Source organism: Triturus cristatus, chromosome 1_2 (genome assembly GCF_964204655.1).
Source record: "Triturus cristatus chromosome 1_2, aTriCri1.1, whole genome shotgun sequence".
Classification (NCBI taxonomy): Eukaryota; Metazoa; Chordata; class Amphibia; order Caudata; family Salamandridae; genus Triturus; species Triturus cristatus.
The window spans coordinates 282160762-282182661 of record NC_140580.1 but is presented as its reverse complement, the minus strand read 5'-3'; the positions used below and the strand labels follow the sequence as shown (position 1 = coordinate 282182661).

General features: G+C 47.1%; 1 protein-coding gene across 6 annotated transcripts in view; it reads left to right on the top strand.

Moving 5' to 3' along the window:
• The first annotated feature begins 5834 nt into the window (after positions 1–5834).
• The window catches only part of MARCHF8 (membrane associated ring-CH-type finger 8), a 697693-nt gene continuing 681627 nt past the window's right edge, over positions 5835–21900 (top strand). For 2 of the 6 annotated variants that reach the window (XM_085603747.1, XM_085603729.1), the window contains exon 1: positions 5843–6071. The gene's annotated coding sequence lies outside the window, so the exon portion shown is untranslated. Of the gene's footprint in view, positions 6084–21900 lie in introns of all 6 variants that reach the window. The other 4 variants (XM_085603748.1, XM_085603750.1, XM_085603744.1 and 1 more) reach the window with 4 other exon arrangements.

Sequence of the window (21900 nt, the reverse complement as noted above, 5' to 3'; positions counted from 1 at the left end):
AATATATGGCCACTCAAGTGTGTCAAACGCCATAGTGGCGTCCCGGGACGCCAAAATGGCCGGCTCCCGTAGGAACGGGACACTCGCGAGCACCCCATGCAAGCGCCGCAGGTTGAGCACAGTGTTGCGATGAGGGATAAAACCGCACTGATCCTGGTGAATCAGATCGCACACCACGCCAACCAGCCGATTGGCCAACACCTTGGCGAGAATTTTGGGTTCCGCATTCAGCAGCGAAATGGGCCTGTAGGACGTGACCCGGTCCCGCGGCCTCCCCTCCTTATGAATAACCATGATAGTAGCTAGACGCTGGTCTAGCGGGAGGGAGCCCGCCGAACGGGCCGCGAGGAACATAGCACGGAGATGCGGCGCCAGCGTATCCGGTCGCAGCTTGTACAATTCGATAGGAAGACCATTAGGACCCATGGCCTTGACGGAAGCGACCGAACGTATGGCGAGGGCAATTTCCTCAGATGTTGGGGCGGCGTCCAACGACACTCTGTCATCCTCCGAAAGGGAAGGCAGCGCGATATCCCTGAGCAGGGCATGGGAATCCTCTTCCGAGCGGGAGGACACCGGGGAATACACCCCACGGAAATATTCTGCAAAGCAATCAACAATTTCTTCCGGTTCAGTAACACACACACCATCCAGTTTCTCAATCGACGGGACAACTCGACTCGCTCTCTCCTTTTTATCCAGCCACCCAATCAGTTTCCCAGCCTTATCACCCACATCATACAGTCTCCCCTGTTGCTCTCTACTGAGGCCCTTTGCCGCCTCCGTGACGAGGGCCTTATAGGCCGCCTGCTTGAGTCGGAGAACATGTAGTTTGTCATCCATCACCCCACATTCTAGGTCACCCTCCAACTCAGTTATCTCAGTTTCAACACGGGTCACCTCCTCCCGCTCGCGCTTCCGGGAATGGGAAATAAGGGACAGGGCCTCCCCCCGGAGTACCGTCTTGAAAGCCTCCCACAGGGAGACCGCCGATGACACTGACCCCACATTATCGTCAAAATATCGCTTAAGGGATTTAACCAACTCTGCGCGAATGGTGGGGTCACGCAGGTACCAGGGATTAATCGGGACCACCCTACCCTCCCTCCTCGGGAGAATGTTGAAGTGCAACAGGAGCGGGGAGTGGTCTGAAATACCCCGCGCCAAATGGCGCACCTCCCCGATCCTCCCCGCATGCGCCGCCGGCACCAGGACATAATCTAGCCTTGAGAGACTGCCATGGGCCCCGGAATGAAAGGTGTACTGTGTCTGCGTAGGGTGTTTCAAACACCAACAATCCACCAGCCCCAAAGTATCCAAGAGGCCAGATAACCACGCTTGGGCACGGGGGAGATCCCTAGGGGGGTGACGGTCCTCAGTTCCGGAAACCACCGCGTTGAAATCCCCCCCAACCACTAGAATCCCCTCCGGAAAGCCAAGGAGGAGGCGCCCCAGATCCGCAAAAGTAGTCGTTTGCAACCCTGGCGGGACATAGACAGAAACAAAAACAATCACTCTGCCCTCCATTCTACCCACCAGAACCGTGTAACGTCCCCTGTCATCATGGAGCACCTCATCAACTTCCAATGGGAGCGAGGTTTTAGCCATGATGCCCACACCCCTGGAACCAGACGTGAAGCCCGAATGGGCCAGAAGGCGGTAGCCCCGTCGATTCATAGCACGAAAGGAGTTGCCAATGAGGTGCGTCTCCTGCAGAAAAACTATATCAGGTGAAATTCGTTTCAGGAACTGCAGGACCACACCCCGTTTTATCCTGTCCCCCAGTCCATTAACATTCCAGGACAAAAGACTCAGTCCCCTACCCCCCATCATAGCCGAAAGCGATCAATCGTCCCCCCGAGAGCACTTTAGGAATAGCACAACAATACTTTTGCCTTGTGGTACAAATGAACAATACCCCACCCCAACCCAACCGCCCCAACAAAACTCCCCCCTCCCTGCACCCCTGCATGAGCCCAGACAGCCCCCCCATCTTGCAGTGTGCCTGTCGCCCCTATATAATTGGAACTAGCTAGACCCCCTAGAGGAGGAAAGAGTACCCCCTCAAGACCCCGCACAGCCTCCAAAGGAGGGGAGACGAGTACAACAAACAAAAGACCCTAAGCTTGGCCGAAAGTGGCCGCGTCATTCGGAGTGAGCCCCGGCATCAGTACCTCAGACCCGGTCCGGTGGGCAATCTCCTCCCGCAGCCCCCCCCACCGCCATCCCGATCATGACCCCCAGACAAAGTGTCCAGCCAGTCCCCGGCCATTTCAGGACGGTCAAAAAAGTGAGTGCGACCATCCACCTCCACCCGCAGCCTGGCCGGGAAGAGCATGGCGTATTTTAAGTTCATGCCACGAAGCCGCCGCTTGACGCCCAGGAAACTCAGTCTCTGCTTCTGGACCGCTTGGGTGAAGTCAGGATAAAAGTTCACCTCCATGTTCTCCAGCTTAATCGGCCCTTGCAGTCTGGAAGCTTGCAAAATCGCATCCCTGTCCCGAAAGTTAAAGATACGGGCAATAAGAGGCCGCGGAGGGGCTCCAACCTTCGGTCTGCCCCCGGGAACTCTATGGGCCCTCTCCACGGCAAAGAATTTACTCAGCCCTCGAGGCTGGAGATGGGTAGTGATCAGGTCCTCCACAAAGAGATCCGCCGCCGACTCCTCCCGTCCCTCGGGCACTCCGATGATGCGGATATTATTCCTCCGGGCCCGGCTCTCGGAGTCCTCCAGGCGCCGATCCATGAGCGCACTCGCCTGACGGAGCCGGTGCACCTCCGTTTGAAGGGCCGCCACCTCAGTCGTGAGGCCCGACGCGGTGTGGGCCAAAGAGTCGACCCGGTCGTTAGTCTTAGAGAGATCAGCTCTCACAAGGTTGACATCAATGAGGACCGCGTCGATTTTGTGCGCTAAAGTGTCGAACTGCTGGCCCACCGAGGCCTTCATCTCAGCAATGGCGCTCATGACGTCTTGCAGAGACAGATCCGTGGGCAAGTCCGGGGCATCCGGGGGGCACTCAGAGGACTTGTGCGATCCGCCGGGAGACCCCTTCGGGAGGGTGTAGCGGTCCATGATGTTGGCCTGATGTGCGGCGCCACGCCGGGTTGACTTGGCCTTCAACCGATCCCCATCCTGCTTCGTGGCCATCGTCGCGGGTCTCACACCCGCACCAGTCACGCAGTGAAGAGCAAGCAATCAAGGCCACGAGCTCCGGGGGGCCACCCCAGGACGGCAGAGCGGGCCACAGCAGACAGGCAGGCAGGGTCTCCCAGCGAGGCCACCCCAACACAAAGAGCGCCGTGATCCCACTTGCGAAAACGGCAAGGGGGGCGCGAAAGTGAAAGTGAAAGTGTGGGGTACGCGACTCGCCAGGCCCAGCCCGCCGTTGTTGTTCACTTTGCCACTGGGTCGCCCCCAAACGCGAATCCGGGGTCAGGAGAGAAGTAGGCCGCAAACTTCAATCGGTGCTCACTCCGGCACCCGAGGTCCGATTCGAAAACGGGAAACGGGTACCACCTCGGCTCAGGCTCACCGACACAGTCCCCTCAACCGATGCAGGATGAAGACAGGATAAACGTAGGAGGTTGCGGAGGTCCTCGGGAGCCTCGCACCTACGCGGCCATCTTGGTTGCGCGCTAGGCTCCTCCCCGGAAACAGAATTTTAATTAAGCAAAAAGACATTTCAAATTTCTGCAAAAAGGGGAAATAAATTGAATTTTTTTTTGTGGGTTTTGTGGTGATAAAATCACCAAAGGGGGGATTGATGGAGCGGGTAAAATATTTTTGTTTTTATATACCCAATCCATTTATATAAGTTTATTTTAAAAGGACTAAACGATTAATTTTAATGATTAACAGAATGCTGTGATGAATTAATCAACCTTATTAACCAAGAGAATACGTGGGAATGCATTTGCATGGCTAAAATAATAAGTGAACTAAGTTTGCACGCATATTAAACTTATATGTTTCATTTAAGCAGTGTTAACGTAATTTGCGCTTGAATAAACCAGCATTAACGGCTTTAAATGTCGCATATGGCTAGATAAATGCATACACATAAGGGTATTAGTAAGGGAATAACACTGTTTTAGTCATTTCTATGTATTAATTGCGATTTTGTGTTTCCTTTACTTAAGTTGACTATTTCGGCCTACTAAAAGATGGCTGCCTACTGAATCCTCACTAAAGTACATGACCTCATGCAATTAGCAATGGAGGAAGGTGCCTGCACTGACTACGTCGTGTCCTCTCCTTGAACCTCCGAACCAGGTCCATGAAGACTACTCTGGGCAAGATGCCAATGTCCCTGAACATGGAAGAAATGTTCCCATCTGGGAACCAAAAGCCACCTATTCACAATAGACTGATACTTTCTCGACCTGGGAACGACTTTCCCATGCGCCTAGTTTATACATCATCCGTATGTGAACTTTGGATAATGTTTCTTAAAGTATTGGGACGTGGCTGAATTCAGCCAATCAGCGGCCTGGAAATAAAGAAAATGTAACTTTTATATGTAAATTTCAGTATAAATATTAGTAGTCCAGAGAGGGAAATTAGGTTACCACCCAAAGAGCTTGAGACGCACCCTGATCGATGCTACTCTATGCGGCACTCCACGCTGACAGCAGAGGACGGGACGGTAGAATCTCTGATGAATTTCTAAGGACCAGTTTCTGACTTAGAGAACGACAAATTAGCCAGAATAGGTAATTATGACAAAAGATAATATTGCATTGTTAGGATTTAACCTGCAAATTTAATTAGATAAAGAAAAAATAATTGTTTGAAGAACTGTGTCGGGTGGTTATTTTTTGTAATGTTTTATTGATTAATACCAGAGTTAAGCGTTGCATCAAATTTCCATAACAACTAAATGATCTAGTCGACCTCCAGATGGAGGAACTGTTAGAGTATAGCAATAGATGTGTTTCCTCTATCCAAAGTAAATAATAGCTGCAGTTCGGGAACGGGATATCTCTCCTCCGTAAGGCACAGATGGTTTTGACAGGAACGAATGTTGGTGTTATGGGCCCCACCAGCGTGTGATGTGTGTATGTGAGTGTGACTGAGGAGTCATTCCGTCTGTGGAAGCAGGAGGAGATTTTGTGTTCAGATCTGCACCATGTCCACCAGCGATGGAACTCCTGATGCATCTTTTTATTCCTTTAAGGAGGGGGAAGGGTCTGTTAGTAATCCTTCTGATGTTGAACCTTGTCAGGAGAGTATTAACTCAAAAGTTGGTGATGCTGGTGGAAAGAAGAGAAAAATAACCTTGCCTAATTGGCTCAAAGAATATGTAATGTAACTTACATTGTATTATGTTCTTGGTGTTCCATTTCTATCCTTGTTGTTTTTTTTGTTGTTATTATTTTATTGTATTAAGTTTCATTGTTTTTTTAAAAAAAATCTTTTTTTAAATTTATTATTATTATTATTAGAGAGGGGGGATGTGTTATGTTGTGATTATTACTGTTGGTAGTAGGCACCACGTGTCATGTGTTTACCTTTAATGGTATGTTAGAGCGAGCTTGGAACGCTGCTTGCTTTGGAGCGTTCGAGTCCTCTTGGTCAGTTGTAGCTGTGCCTTGGGACTGTGAGCTGCGTATCCTGGCGCTCGCCTGTTTCTACATTAAGTTGCATATCTTCAATAAATACATCAAAGTCATCCTGTGATCTGTCATCACTACAACGGTGCTCATGTACAGCGCTCCAATACCTTCGGGTCGAATTCGCGCTATATAAAAGATGCAAAAAAAAAAAGTCAAATTCTGTTAACCTAAAACTCACCACCGTTGTCCATTTTCTATTATCATGACGCGTCTGCGCTGATCACACGCTCTTCGTTGTAAAAAGTGCCTGTTGCCTGACGTCGAAATGTGAGTAGCGTCTTCTGTATTGTAAACACACCTTACAGCTGAGCAGGAAGTTCAGCTGTTCCCAGTCCTGCTTCTGAGAGATGTGTGGTCGCGTAGGTGCTCTCCTGCCTACTCTGTTGAGGGGCTACCGGTATCCTCCTGTTGCAGTGCTAGTATAATGAGGAGTACAAATGAGGCTACATGAACAGGTAACGCAAAACGTGCGTAGTCTTCTTACCTGTCTCTTATACTCTCTTCGTTCCTTCGGCAAATCTGCATCGTGAGCCAACATGATGTGTGAATAAGATTTCTGTTGGTTGAACTTGAAATGTATGTGATTCCGCGACACAACTTGCTTATCCGTCCCCACCCCCCTACCCCCCTCCCCGTGTGATAGCAAACATGATCTGCTCTATTTAAATGCACTTTGCAGCATGCTTTTCACGCAGGTGTAATGTTACATACTGAATCGACTTCACGTTGTACATAAATAAACTGACTTTTCCGCGCTGATGTCTGAAAAATGCCTCTCAAATCGTGATAACTGAAAAGCCGGAAGTGTAATGTTCTAGTACAGCGGTTTCGTAAGAGTGAACACTGGATTTTGCACTGTACGAGGAAGCTGCCATACACCTCCCCTGGGTGGGCAATAAGTCCATTTCCCTTAGTAACTGTCGCGTGGCTGGGAGTAGTTAAATATAAAAAAAATCACAGTGTTTCTACAAACGTAATACAATAAACGATTACACTCTTTTCCAATAAATAGCTTACTTAATAAAATAACTTCATTTTAATCTTTTATTAAAAAGTATACTGCAAGTTACATTAAACACAACTTTTAATTAAACATATTACATTTCAATTAAATGAAAATTGCTGGGTAGGGTGTCTTTATTCTGTTTAGAAATAAATATTTACAAAATAAATGTTTACATTATTTAATAAACATTTATTTTGACGGGATAATGTGCTATAATACTTTTAGTTCTAGTGTAAAGTAATTATTTATTTTACATTTAGCTTTTATAATAAAAATAAAGTCTTTTTTAAACAAAAAATATTGAATTTTAATAATTTTCCTTATTCTTTCCCATGGGGAGATCCTAGACAGTGGTGAAGATCTTCACCATAGTGGTAGAGCTCCCCCCCCCCCACTGTGGCAGAGATCTTCACCAAGGTGGTGAAGTTCTACGTGTAACAGGTTGAAAGGAATACGTTTGCATTCATACATTTGTTTTATCTCTCATTTCAGGGAGTGGAGGCATGTAAGGCAACACTTTAGGTTACATTTGCACTCAGAAATGGTGAATATCCGAAATCGGTAAATTTACTCCAAATCATAAAAGTAAACGTACACCTCTAGATTTACTCACGTGTAAATATACTGTATGAACAGGCCCCAGAGTATTCATTTCTTGTTTTATGCCAACTAAAATACAATCAAGTATCTAATTGTTAGTAGGTCAACATTGGTGAGTTGCAGAGCGTGTTGTGGGACAAGCTACCTTAATAGTGCGTGTTGAGTTTTAACGGGGTAAACGCATGAAAACCTACCCGACCTGGGTCAGTAATGCAGTATACTGTAGAAAAGGTCGTGGTAGTACTTTTTGTAAAAACACATACAATGAAAAAAGCATTCACCGCTTAGAGCTTCAGTATGAACAGGAATTTAATTCCATGAATTATGCAGGCATTTAATGCAATATAAAGTCAAAGCATTAATGATTAGCAGCACAGTTGCTCCAATCAATAGCAGTGCATTCAATATTTACAGTGCTCTCGTTGTGAAGAAAAGGAAGGATAGGGTCAATGGTAGTGAGTCAGTGGGTGAGGGACAGGATAAAGGTATGGTGACATATACACATTTGCTGTTACATAGAAATGGACCTTTACAGCCTAGCGTAGGTCAGTTGTTCCCATATATGAACATGGCGCAAAGGTACATATTGCTTTAGTTATTCAATTCTTTGAGCTTGCGAACAGGTGGTAGATTGTCTACGTTTCGACCCCTTGGATATAGAGGGTGATTTGTTCCTCATGTTGGGATCTTCGTCAGGGCAGGGCTGGGAAGAGCACCTAGGAATAATCGAAATAGGGGGAGTCAGTGTAGTGACGGTGTGTGCATAAGGGGTGAATGCTAGTAGAGGTGAAGTGACTGTCACCTACTTGTAGAGGGAAGGACGGTCAGCATGCGTTCCCTTGTGGGCTATCAAGTAGCTCTTGAAATCTAAAGAGACATACAGTGTCAATGTAGCAGAGTGGTGTTGGGACATCTCACTCCATGTACAGTATTAGGGTAAAGGAGTGGGAACTCACTCAGCAGCAGTGGTTGCTGACGGGGTGATAATTCTCCCACAGCAAAGACTAAATCATAATCAGGATCTGTTAAAACAAGAAAAGCGGACATCAAAGGAAGGGTGGGAGGGAACGAGCATATGGGGTGTGAGTTATAACGAAAGTTAATTGTTGTAAGAGGGGATGCAGGAAGTGAGGCCGAGCGCGCGCTGGCGAAAGCAGTCTGCTGCTTTCAAGTCCGATGCCAGATGGCAGCTTCGCGCTTGAATGCCTCACATGCACTGGCCATAAACCGCATTCCTAAGGTCTTGTGCCCCTTACTAAATCTCTCTGAATGCGTGAGGCGGCGCACACGCAGGAAGTAGCTGGTGGCAAAAGGAATGCGCGTGGTTGTGCGCGTAACCGCCACCCGATCCGCCTGGGAAGCCTTTGGGAGCATTTTCTGAAGCCCCTACATAAGTCTCGCTGAGCGATCGCTTACGCGATAGCCAGGCGAGACCTAAAAAGGAGAAAAGGAGGGGTCCAGTAGAGGAATAACTCTCTTGCAAGCATAAACAAACCTAGTTAGGTGGAAAAGCGTGTTTAAATCAGAGCTGCTCTGATGCGGACATAGAGTCCTGAAAAACCACAAGGTGATGACCTCTGTGTCATTGACAATGGTGGGAGTAAAAGCGTTGCTGAAGTTATTTCCTAGCGCCAGGACACCCTAGGGTAACCGTGCGCTCTATAAGTATAAATAATATAACATAACATAAACATTTTTTTAATGAAGGTAAAACAACTAGGGAGGCTGGTCGTGTGAGCCAAATCGCTGCAACGTGTAAATGGTAGAAGTTAAAACGTGCCCTTGTTTCCAAGCACAAGTAAATAAGCACACCGCGTTAATGCGGGTGGGCCGGGACAGAAAACGAGTGAGACGCTCGTTCTGAATTTTAGAATGCAATGTAAATGTAGGAGATTAAATCTTATTTCCAAGCAAAGGTAAATAAAACGGACCAAACACCGCGTTAATGCGGGTGGGCAGGAACAGAAAAGAAGTGAAATGCTCGTTCTAAAATTAAGAATGCGATCTATTCGCCTGGGTGTTCTGAGAAGGCGCGTTATGACATCTGGGGAAGATACGAGCTAATCGCTAAGGCTTACCTCCTCTCGTTGTCCGCGTGGCTCTGGTGTGAGGTTGACAGGCAGAAGCTCACGCTTGATGTAGTGAGAAGCTCGGCGCTCGTGCACTGCGTGGTGCAGCCGCTGGATGGTTCCCGGGGGCTCGTCTGGAGGGTGGCAAATGGGAAATTAAGGGGGCAGGGCCCTGCGTACAGTGGATCTAAATTTAGCCCAATTAACCCTTTAGGTAGAGCTGGTGTGAGGTTTCACAGTAGATGACGAAGATACTGTTGGGTAAACAAAGCTTTCAATGTTTAGCGATTTGAAACTCTTTTTAAAACTCATCAATGCATAAACATACTAGATGGAATTGTTACACAATAAAAGACTTTCACATGATGGCCTGTGCTTCTCGATTTTAAACTGTCACTGCATGTTGGCCCATAACGCCAGAGTCGGTTTATATCTTACAATAGGAGTATTTCAAAACACCATGTAACCACAGTCGGAAAACAAATCAGAAAAAACGCCTTTGCTGATTTGCCCTGTGACTAGGTTATTCCTACGTTCAGATGCTTTCAGTGTATAACTAAGCATAAATATACTTGCTCAAAATGTTACACAGTAAAACACTTTCACATGATGGCCTTGGTTAATGTCCTCTACACGCCATATGTTTAATATGGATTCATCGGTTAGATCTGTATCTGTACATATAATCTCAGATTGTTTAAAGACATTGATGTGGTTATCACACCAGTTGAAATACCAGCCAAAGAAAGTAGCATTGCAATTTTATGGCAAGACCGGAGGCTCCTATTATGCTTTTCTTTTCTAGCTTTATTCAACAGCAGCCAAAAAAAGTGAAAACACTACAGTTCCCAGAGGGCCAAGCGAGAAGAACTGGCCAATGGGAACGCAAAGAAAACAAAACCAATATCCAATCAGGCTGTAGCTATCAATAAAACGTCACAACTGACTGCGGAGCTTCCTCTTTTCTTGCTGCTCGCAGTCAGTTAAGTGACCTTACTTTTTGCTCCGCTATTTGCATGTATAATAACATTTATTCATGGTTTACTTGCCTATTGCTTTGGTTCTCGGCGTTTCGCCGCCATTGTATTTGGTGCCTGCAGCGTTTCTTGGCTTCCGCGGTCTCGCGCCGCGTTTCTCTTCCCCCCCGCTTTTCGTCCGCTAATGGGCTGCTCTATCGGCGCACTGCCTCCCGCTTCGTGCCTCAGCGTTTTGCTGCCGTTTTCTGGCTCGCGCGCAGTGTTCTTTCCACGCATTAGCCTATATTCCAGTTTTTCCTCACACGGAGCTCCTTCGTCAAGCCTCAGAATTTCCCCTTTGTGACACGCCCCTGGGAGGATTCTGTTCCTCACGCTCCTCCTCCTCAGGAGAAGGTTTCTCCACAGTTAACCCTTTCCTTCCCTTCTGTTTGACACAGTGTTTGATATGGAGGTTGTCAGCTCTCCCGAATCACTACAACCTAATGAGGAAGGCGAAGCCTTTAAAAAAGACTTAAACAAATTCATTAATTCCTCTGTGGAAAATGCGGTTGAGGTGTCAATGAGACGTATGTCCAAGGGTATGGAAGCGTCTATACTAAATGTTTTGTCCAAAGCTCTGGCCCATTCTGCGGGGGATAGCAGAAAAAGAAAGGTGGTTTCCTCTGTCTCTAGTCATGCTTCTCATTCTGCGTCAACCTTGACTGGCGGGGTCTCCTCGCGCTTGACTGAGGACCTAGTTCCTCCAAGGCCTCCTACTCAGGAGGGTTTTTTTGGTTCCGAGGGCAAACGCAAACAAAAATTAAAGCATGCAGAGTCTCCAAAAAAGTTGATAATTTCCACCATTTTGGACACAGACGATGACCGGGACGACGCAGATGATCTTTTTGACCTTTTCGATGTCTCTGACCCTCATTCTCCTCCCGCTAAGAAAGCTAAGTCTGATTCTTTTTCGTTTGAGCCAGTTTATGACTTCGAGGGGGTGCCCATGTTTGACCCGACTTCCATTCGCCAACCTAACTCGTCAGAATGGTTGCCTTCCCCTCATGTTGCAGACTATATTTCTGCTAGATTACGTCTCCCTTTGGAGGTGGCGGTCCGCTCTCGCTTAAAATCCGAGTGCCCCAAGCCCTCCTTGCCTGATAAAATTACCTTAGTCCCTTCCATCGATCAACCCTTACTCACCTTCTTTTCCAGATTCGGCAAGGATCCTCGCAAGGGCGTAGACAAGGCCTGGTCCACCTGCCAAAATAAATTGCTGGACGTTGTCGGTCCCCTGGCACGCATTTTTGACATGGCTGAGACTGCTCGTCTCGATGGGTCTGACCTTTCAGCAGAAGAAGTGTTGTTGTGGGTCCAACGGGCCTTTTGTTTACTCGGCAACGCTAATGCGGCCATTACCCATGAGATGCGTAAGGGACTTCTCATTAAACTAGACCCTAAACTGGCCAATTTGGCTCCCCAGGATCCTGGTGCCAAGGCTAACGGTTTCCTTTTCGGAGACTCTCTGGTTAAGGACCTTAGCAGGTTTGTGTCCACCTTCGCGTCATTGGACAAAGCCCAACTGTCTATTAAAAAGGTTTTCACACCTCGGGTTTTTGGACGGGCCGGCAAAGGCAGGAGCCACTCTTCCGGCCGCGCCTACACCAACCAAGGCTCCAGAGGCTCCTTCAACAATTCCTCTCAAGAATACAAGCCGCACTTCTACCCTCAGCGGGGTAGAGGTTCCAAAGGTCGTGGACAAAGAGGCTTCCGTTCCAACAACTTTAACCAACAAGGTGAGTCCATCTCCCCTTCCCCCCGTGGGAGGGCGTTTAAAACTGTTTCTCCAAAAATGGCAAACAATAACCTCGGACCCCTGGGTCCTAAACACGGTTCAAGGCTATCTTATAGAGCTCTATTCGCCACCTTTCCAAATTGTGTTCCCTCCTCCTTTGGTTTTCTCGAACGACATGTCCACTCTAATATCATTAGAAATTCAGTCCCTCCTTCAAAAACAGGCCATTATCATCTCCCCATTCGATCCCACAGGTTTCTTAAGTTCTATTTTTCTCGTCCAGAAAAAGAACCAACAATTGCGCCCTGTTATCCATCTCAAATGGTTCAACCACTTTGTGGTCTACCGCCATTTCAAAATGGAGACCGTTCTCCATTTAAGGGATACCCTTCGTCCACACAACTGGTTGGTTCGTTTGGACCTTCAAGATGCGTATCTCACGGTCCCCATCCATCTTTCTCATTCAAAGTTCCTCCAAATCTAGTGGTTAGGCGAGACTTTCCGTTTCACTTCCCTTCCCTTTGGTCTTTCTTCTGCACCTTGGTGTTTCACAAAACTCTTGAAACCGGTCATAGCTTTCCTGCATTCCCTGGGGATCAGAATGATCATCTATCTAGACGATATCTTGCTCATGGACACGGACAAACAGCTCCTTCTCTCCCATCTTCAAGTCACTCAGTCTCTGCTCAAGGATCTAGGATTCTTAATCAATCTCGAAAAATCTATGCTACTTCCTTCTCAGTGCATCGAATTCTTAGGCTTCAGAGTAGATTCAGTCGCAGCTTCTCTGTTTCTTCCTCAAGCGAAGGTATATTCGATCAAAGCGGAAATTTCTCACGTCCTCCGGTCTTCTTGCATCTCGCTCAGGTCTCTGGCAAGGATAGTCGGTCTTCTTTCCGCTTCCATCCAGGCCATCTTTTCGGGTCCCCTTCATTATCGAGCACTCCAGCGTCTAACAATCATGCATCTGCGCCTAGGCTTAGCCTACGATGATCTTATCGCCTTAGATCCAGAGTCTCGCGTCGAACTGCAATGGTGGATAGACCATTTAGATGCGTGGAACGGGCAAACAATTTTCGCCTCGGCCCCAGATCTTGTGTTAGAATCCGATGCCAACCTGGCGGGATGGGGCGTCCGCTGTGGTCCAATATCGACTGGCGGTACATGGTCTCTAGAGGAGTCGAAATTGCACATCAACTGTTTAGAGATGCTTGCAGGCTCCTTTGCAATCCAAAGCCTTTCAAAGAACAGAGTTCGGTGTTCTATCCTTCTCCGCATGGACAATGTTTCTGCAGTTCGTTACATCAACCATCTCGGTGGCACAAAGTCCAGACCTCTTGCAGAACTGGCAAAGAGTCTTTGGGAGTTTTGCCTGTCAAATCAACTTTCCCTGACGGCGGAATATCTGCCAGGGGAGCTCAACTCCGTAGCGGATTGGCACTCTCGCTTTCTCCGGGACTCCAGCGACTGGAGACTTCTTCCATCCGTCTTCCAATCCCTCTCTCACATATGGGGCCCTTTCTACATAGATCTATTTGCTTCTCGCCTCAACACTCAGTTACCCAGTTTCTTCAGTTGGCGGCCAGATCCTTCGGCCTTGGCTACAGACGCCTTCCTTCAGGATTGGTCTCGACAACTCAATTATGCCTTCCCTCCTTTCCTCATGATCAACAGAGTTCTTTCCCAAGTATGGCGTCAGTCGACCTCCCTAGTCCTGGTGGCTCCCTTTTGGCAGTCCCAAGTTTGGTTTCCGTCCCTTTTTTAAGTTGACAACGGACTTCCCAGTCCTCCTTCTGAGTCGTATAGATTTGTTGGTGAATCCTCAGGGTATGCCACACGATCTCATCCTGGACAATTCCCTGGTCCTGTCTGCCTGGAAAGTTTCCGGCCTGTCCCTCCTGACGACTTCATTTCACAAGAGGCTTCTATCTTTATCAGCAAAGCCTGGGCCCCCGGGACCTCCAAGGCCTACAAATCCGCCTGGTCTCTTTGGGCAAGCTGGTGTCTGGAACGGCACGCCGATCCCCTTTCAGCCCCTCTAAATTTTGTGGTCAATTTCCTGGCCTCTGAAGCTAGCGCAGGTAAGTCCTACAGAACAGTTAATCTGTACAGATTCGCCATTTCCCTCAATCATTCCCCCATTGATGGCAAACCGGTTGGCTCTCATCCGCTGATATGTCGCCTGTTGAAAGGAGTTTGTTGTTCTAAACCTCCGTTGGCTAAGTATTCTAGTTTATGGGATGTTTCGATTGTCCTTAAACTATTTTCTGACTGGCCAGATAATAATGCTCTTTCTCTTAAAATGTTATCAGCTAAACTTACCATGCTTTTGTACCTGGTCTCTATTAAACGTGTCTCTGATGTTAAAGCTTTGGACATTTCAGCTCGTCAGTTTTCCCCTACTGGGGTTCTTTTTCAGATTCATAGACGTACTAAGACTAATTTAAATTCAGTGTTTGATCCCTATTTTCCCTCTCACCCGAAACTATGTGTTGGGCAATGTTTGAAAGTGTATGAACAAAGGACGTCTGATCTCAGAGCGCCCTCTCACTCCCAACTCCTCATTTCCTTCCGTAAACCCCATCTCCCTGTCTCTTCTGCTACTCTGGCCCGGTGGGTTCGTTGGGTCATGCCCCTGGCGGGTATTGACATCTCCGTCTTCGGAGCCCACTCCACGAGAGGAGCCATGGCTTCCAAAGCCTTTTGGGCAGGCTCTCGCCTGGAGGATATTCTGAGATCAGCGGACTGGACCAATGATACTGTCTTTCGCATGTTTTATTGTAAACCTATTGATACTGTGGCTTCTCTAGTTATAAATATGCTTTAAACAAGCATAATAGGAGCCTCCGGTCTTGCCATAAAATGTAGATTTTCCTAGTTTTTTATGACGGAAAGTCTTAATTTTATTAAAGACACGGAGACGAGTATTATCCCGCCTCATCACTACTAACGTTTGTTCACTCCCTCCCTTCAGCGAATCCGGCTTTGCCGCCTGCATCTTCGTGAGCGTCTCCTTCTTCAACAGAGATGGCCTCCTCCAGCTCGATTGGTTCCTTCTTCTGGACCTCCGGGATTTCCTGCTTCTTTTGCCTTATGGCTGGACCTGGTTCAAGACTTTAGCTCCTGGATTTTGGCTATATTTATCGTTTTTTCCATTGCTCCTTTGTTTTCTGACCTTTCCTGATCTGCTCACCTGCGAAAAGAGGAAGCTCCGCAGTCAGTTGTGACGTTTTATTGATAGCTACAGCCTGATTGGATATTGGTTTCGTTTTCTTTGCGTTCCCATTGGCCAGTTCTTCTCGCTTGGCCCTCTGGGAACTGTAGTGTTTTCATTTTTTTTGGCTGCTGTTGAATAAAGCTAGAAAAGAAAAGCATAATACTCGCCTCCGTGTCTTTAATAAAATTAAGACTTTCCATCATAAAAAACTAGGAAAATCTACATTAGCAGTTATGATGAGGTAAGAAACATTTATAATGAGCTAAAAAACATTACGCAGGGGTATCTTAACACATTTCAATGAATGGTCTGAGGTCTAATATTCAACCTTAAGTGAAGTGTGTATCATGGGCTGGGGTTCCCCAGGTGTGGATACTGAAAAGTGCGTGTTGAGTTTGTCACTGGTGCAGGGATTAGTGTGACACCGATAAGTGGCGATTCCACAGTAACTAATGCGAAAGAAGCATTAGAAAGATTGGAGAAGACGCTAAAGGATTTTGACGTCAATACACAAGCTAAGAAATTAGATAAATTGGCGAAAGACGTACGCTACTACGACAAGAAGAAGACATACCCATACCTACAAGAAGACTATATTAAGCAGGATAACCAGGGCCGTTTCTTCAACAGGGAAAGGGGAGGATACAGAGGTGGAAGGAGGTTTACTAATTTCTCAGATTCTACGTACAGCACAGGAAGCGACAGCGATTAAGCAGGTCCCAGCAGCGGCTACCAAAATCAAGACTCATGGTATCAACCACCTTAAGATCAACATACTGGGCCCCATCCTTTTTTAGAGGATACCCACTGGAGACCGCTAAGAGGACGGGGCGGCAACTAGAACAGACCATCGCGCCGAGGACAGAATCAACAGAACTGGGACACGGGCGACAACAGGGGCAGAACCCCAAACAAGTGCGATGCAACCCGAGAATCACAGGGGTTCAGCACTCGGAGAAGGACCTACAGATGGTAAATCAAAAAAACCCGATCATCAATCTATCTACCCATAGGCTTTCCACTGAAGAGACCAGCATCCTCAACAAGGGCCTGTCTTTTGTGCCTACTTCCCATGCGAACCGCTTCAACATAAAGGCAGAGCTGTACCGTTTCGTTCGTAAGATTCGCCTAAGACATTTCTTCAAACATTCATTACCGATATTATCCTCCTCATATACTGGGAGTCGTCCACCATCGACATTCATGCCTCCAGCGCATACAGTATCCCACAAAATCCTGACCTATGAGAGTGTGGTAATACGAGACGTCATGAAAGTCTGCGCCAACAAATCATACGTGAATCACAACATCAGTAGAGGAGAACGTGAAGCCCTCAATACCCTGAAGAGCAATAAAACCATTGTTAGCAAACCTGCAGACAAAGGGGGAGCCATTGTCATGCAGGATGTTCAAGATTATAAGGCGGAGATATACTCTCAACTACGTGATGGAATCAGCTATACCCCAGTTAGCGGCGATCCAACCAAAGAAATCCGTATGAAAATCAGAAGTATCACCGAAAGAGGAAAGGAAGCAGGATTCCTCTCTGCATTGTAATTCAAATTTTTGAACGTTAATCAACCTCGCATCCCCACCATATATACCTTACCTAAGGTACACAAGGACCCACTGAAGCCACCAGGGCGACCAATCATCTCTGGCTGTGGATCGCTCCTTGAGCCAGTGTGTAAATACATTGATTCCTTCCTCAAGCTGTTGGCTGAAACGAGCCAGAAAGAGAGCTTGGTACAACAACAGAGAGACTTTACTGACACCGAAACAATGTCCCACGGATCATAGCAGAATGATATGCGTAACCACCTGCTGCACCAAGAGCAACAACATCAAACAGATAATTAATGGACATGGGGGACTGATTTCAGATGACATAGAAATTCAAGATCCTCCAATGCATGCATTTAAGAAAGGCAAGAATATCAGAGACCAAGTTGTCTGCTCACTCCTAGACACGCCACCCAGTCCAACCATCCAGACAATGTGGAACCTATCTGAAATTGTGGGACATTACAAATGCACCAAGTGTAAGGCATGCTCAATGTGCATGGAAACCAAAACATTCAATTACAGACACCACACCATAGATCTGAAAGTACACACCAACTGAAATACATCTAATGTAATCTATGCAATTTTGTGCCCCTGCAACCAATTGTATATTGGTCAAACCAGACAGAAAATTAAGACACGAATCCTACAGCATTGCAGCAGGATTAGATGCAAGACAGGGCCCCCCCCCCCCTTGTAGAACATTTCTCCAATCACATGCACACCTCCGAATCAATCAAATGGCTTGTGCTGGAGAAGGTGTCTCTGGGACAACGGGGTGGGGACATATCCCTGATCCTTAACATCCGAGAATGCAAGTGGATGTACCTGTTGGACACAGTGACTAATGGACTCAATGAGCAAGATGGCACAAATGCCCAGCTGGCGGGACTGCAAACAGAGTAATCGCTGGAAACCGGTCTCACACTAATCCCTGCACCAGTGACAAACTCAACACGCACTTTTCAGTATCCACACCTGAGGAACCTCAGCCCATGACACACACTTCACTTAAGGTTGAATATTAGACCTCAGACCATTCATTGAAATGTGTTAAGATACCACTGTGTGATGTTTTTTGGCTCATTATAAATGTTTCTTACTTCATCATAACTGTTAATTGCAATGCTACTTTCTTTGGCTGGTATTTCAACTGGTGTGATAACCACATCAATGTCTTTAAACAATCTGATATTATATGTACAGATACAGATCTAACCGATGGATCCATATTAAACATATGGCGTGTAGAGGACATTAACCAAGGCCATCATGTGAAAGTGTTTTACTGTGTAACATTTTGAACAAGTATATTTATGCTTAGATATACACTGAAATCATCTGAACGTAGGAATTACCTAGTCACAGGGTAAAACAGCAAAGGTGTTTTTTCAGATTTTTTTTTCTTTTTTCTGACTGTGGTTACATGGGGTTTTGAAATGCTCCTATTGTAAGATATAAACTGACTCTGGCGTTATGGGCCAAAATGCAGTGACAGTTTAAAATCGCGAAGCACAGGCCATCATGTGAAAGTCTTTTATTGTGTAACAATTCGATCTAGTATGTTTATGCATTGATGAGTTTTAAAAAGAGTTTCAAATCGCGAAACATTGAAAGCTTCGTTTACCTAACAGTATCTTTGTCATCTACTGTGAAACTCACACCAGCTCTACCTAAAGGGTTAATTGGGCTAAATTAAGATCCACTGTACGCAGGGCCCCACCCCCTTATTTTCCCATTGGCCACCCTCCCGACGAGCCCCCGGGAACCTTCCAGCGGCTGCACCACGCGGTGCACACGCGCTAGGCTTCTCACTACATCAAGCGTGAGCTTCTGCCTTTTGGGCTCACACCAGAGCCACGCGGCCAACGAGAGGAGGTGGTAAGCCTTAGCGTTTAGCTCGTATCTTCATCAGATGTCATAACGCGCCTTCACAGAACACCCAGGCGAATAGATCGCTTTCTTAATTTTAGAACGAGCATTTCACTCGTTTTCTGTTCCTGCCCACCGACATTAACGCGGTGTTTGGTCTGTTTTATTTACCTTTGCTTGGAAATAAGATTTAATTTCCTACATTTACATCGCATTCTAAAAGTCAGAACAAGCGTCTCACTCGTTTTCTGTCCCTGCCCACCCGCATTAACGCGGTGTGTTTATTTACTTGTGCTTGGAACCAAGGGCTCGTTTTAACTTCTTCCATTTACACATCGCAGCCTCCCTAGTTGTTGTACCTTCATCAAAGGAAATAACTTCAGCAACGCTTTTACTTCCACCATTGTCAATGACACAGGAGTCATCACCCTGTGGTTTTTCAGGACGATATGTCCTCATCAGAGCAGCTCTGATTTAAACACGCTTTTCCACCTAACTATGTTTGTATATGCTTGCAAGCGAGTTATTCCTCTAATGGACCCCTCTTTTTCTCCTTTTTTAACAGATCCTGATTATGATTTAGTCTTTGCTGTGGGAGAATTATCACCTCGTCAGCAACCACTGCTGCTGAGTGAGTTCCCACTCCTTTACCCTAATACTGTACATGGAGTGAGATGTCCCAACACCACTCTGCTACATTGACACTGTATGTCTCTTTAGATTTCACGAGCTACTTGATAGCCCACAAGGGAACGCATGCTGACCGTCCTTCCCTCTACAAGCAGGTGACAGTCACTTCACCTCTACTAGCATTCACCCCTTATGCACACACCGTCACTACACTGACTCCCCCTATTTCGATTAATCCTAGGTGCTCTTCCCAGCCCTGCCCTGACGAAGATCCCAACGTGAGGAACAAATCACCCTCTATGTCCAAGGGGTCGAAACGTAGACAATCTACCACCTGTTCGTAAGCTCAAAGAATTGAATTCCTAAAGCAATATGTACCTTTGAGCCATGTTCATATATGGGAACAACTGACCTACGCTAGGCTGGAAAGTTCCATTTCTATGAAACAGCAAATGTGTATATGTCACCATACCTTTACCCTGTCCCTCACCCACTGACTCACTACCATTGACCCTATCCTTCCTTTTCTTCACAACGAGAGCACTGTAAATATTGAATGCTCTGCTATTGATTGGAGCAACTGTGTTGCTAATCATTAATGCTTTGACTTTATGTTGCATTAAATGCCTGCATAACTCATGGAATTAAATTCCTGTTCTTTGAATCATACTGAAGCTCTAAGCGGTGAATGCTTGTATGTGTTTTTACAAAAAGTACTACCACAACCTTTTCTAGAGTATACTACCTTAATAGTGCGGCATCTGGTTATTATACCAGAGTGAATTGCCTTAACTAATTTCAGCAGGCACCTGATAAGCATTTACTTAGCTGGCAGGTCAGGCTTATTTTCTAAGTAAAATTGTTTTTTTACTGACGGAAAGTGTGTGTGTCCAGATGTGTGAATGGGTTGTTGGCAGGATGAGTGGATAAATGTATAGAAAAGAGAGTGGATATATCAATATGGTGTCAGATTGGTGACTGGGCAGCTATATGGATGCACTAGTTGATGCCCAAGTCGTTTGAGCAAGTGTGTAAATGTATGAGAGAGGATGGACGAGTGAGTGGATGGGCTGGTGATGGAGCATATGTCTGAATGCTTTTTCTGGTGGAGGTATTGGTCAATGGACAAGAGAGTGACTAGTTGGAGGAGTGGGCGTTTTGTTAACAGGGTGCGTGAGTGAGTGGCTGTTAGAAATGGGGGCCTCCAGTTGGCAGCGGCTGGCGCCAGTGTCAAATAGTGACCCTTTTTCCTAAGTCAGAGTAATTGGGCTACACCCTTTGATAACCCCTGCTCAACCCTTTGGTAACGTAGCACGAGCAGACAGGCCTATCTCAGAGGCAGCGTGTGAAGCATTTATGACCATACACAATAACACTGGAGAGACGCTACAAAACGGACACCACAAGCAAGTATAGAAAAATAGTTATCTTAATATAGGTTAAGCACGAAACGGAGAAATGCTCAAAGAACCACAATGCACATAGTTACAGATTCATTCAGGGTGATGGAAGCACTTGTGCGTGCGGGTAGAACGGGCTTAGTTCGAGATCGGGGCGTAGGCGGCCCGGTTATGCACAATGTACCTGGGATATAAAGGGGGCACAGCGCACAGCTTTACGGGGAAGGTGCGGGATGATAGGCGGACTCTCAGCGGCCACAACTCCTCGGCTGCAGTGGTCCGCAGCGTGCACTCACGCTAACACTACGACGGGGTTAGAAGGCGGCGGAAAGCAGCACACACAGAAGATGGCAAGGTTCGTGACGTTGGGGCTAGCGTGGGTGCTCGGCGGCACAGCTGTTCAGCTGCAGCGGCTCGCGATAGCAGTAACGATGGATTCTGTAGTGAAACAAGGGTGGGCACTCAGCGGCACAGCTCCTCAGCAGCAGCGGCCCAAAATAGCGATAGTACTGATTCTCGTAGTATCCTCGTGGAAGGACCAATGCGGGCACTTGGCGGCACGACTCCGCAGCGGCCCACACTAGCGACAGCAATAGTTTTCATAGCAAGGCCAAGGCGGGCACTCAGCGGCACAGCATCTTAACTGCAGCGGCCCACAATGGCGATAGCAGTGGTGTTCGTAGCAAGTCAGATGCGGGCACTCAGCGGCACAGCTTCTCAGCTGCAGCGGCCCACAACGGCGACAACAATGGATTTTGTAGCAAGGCAAAGGCGGGCACTCAGCGGCACAGCTCTCCTGCTGTAGCGGCCCACAATGGCAAAAGCAATAGTTTCCGTAACAAGTCGAATGCGGGCACTCAGCGGCACAGGTCCTCAGCTGCAGCGGCCCACAATGGCGGTAGCAATAGTTTCTGTAGCAAGTCAGATGCAGGCACTCAGCGGCACAGCTCCTCAGCTGCAGCGGCCCACAATGGCAGTAGCAATAGTTTCTGTAGCAAGTCAGATGCGGGCACTCAGCGGCACAGCTCCTCAGCTGCAGCGGCCCACAATGGCGGTAGCAATAGTTTCTATAGCAAGTCGGATGCAGGCACTCAGCGGCACAGCGGCCCACAATGGCGGTAGCAATAGTTTCTGTAGCAAGTCAAATGCGGCGTTCCCCACAGTAGGACTACT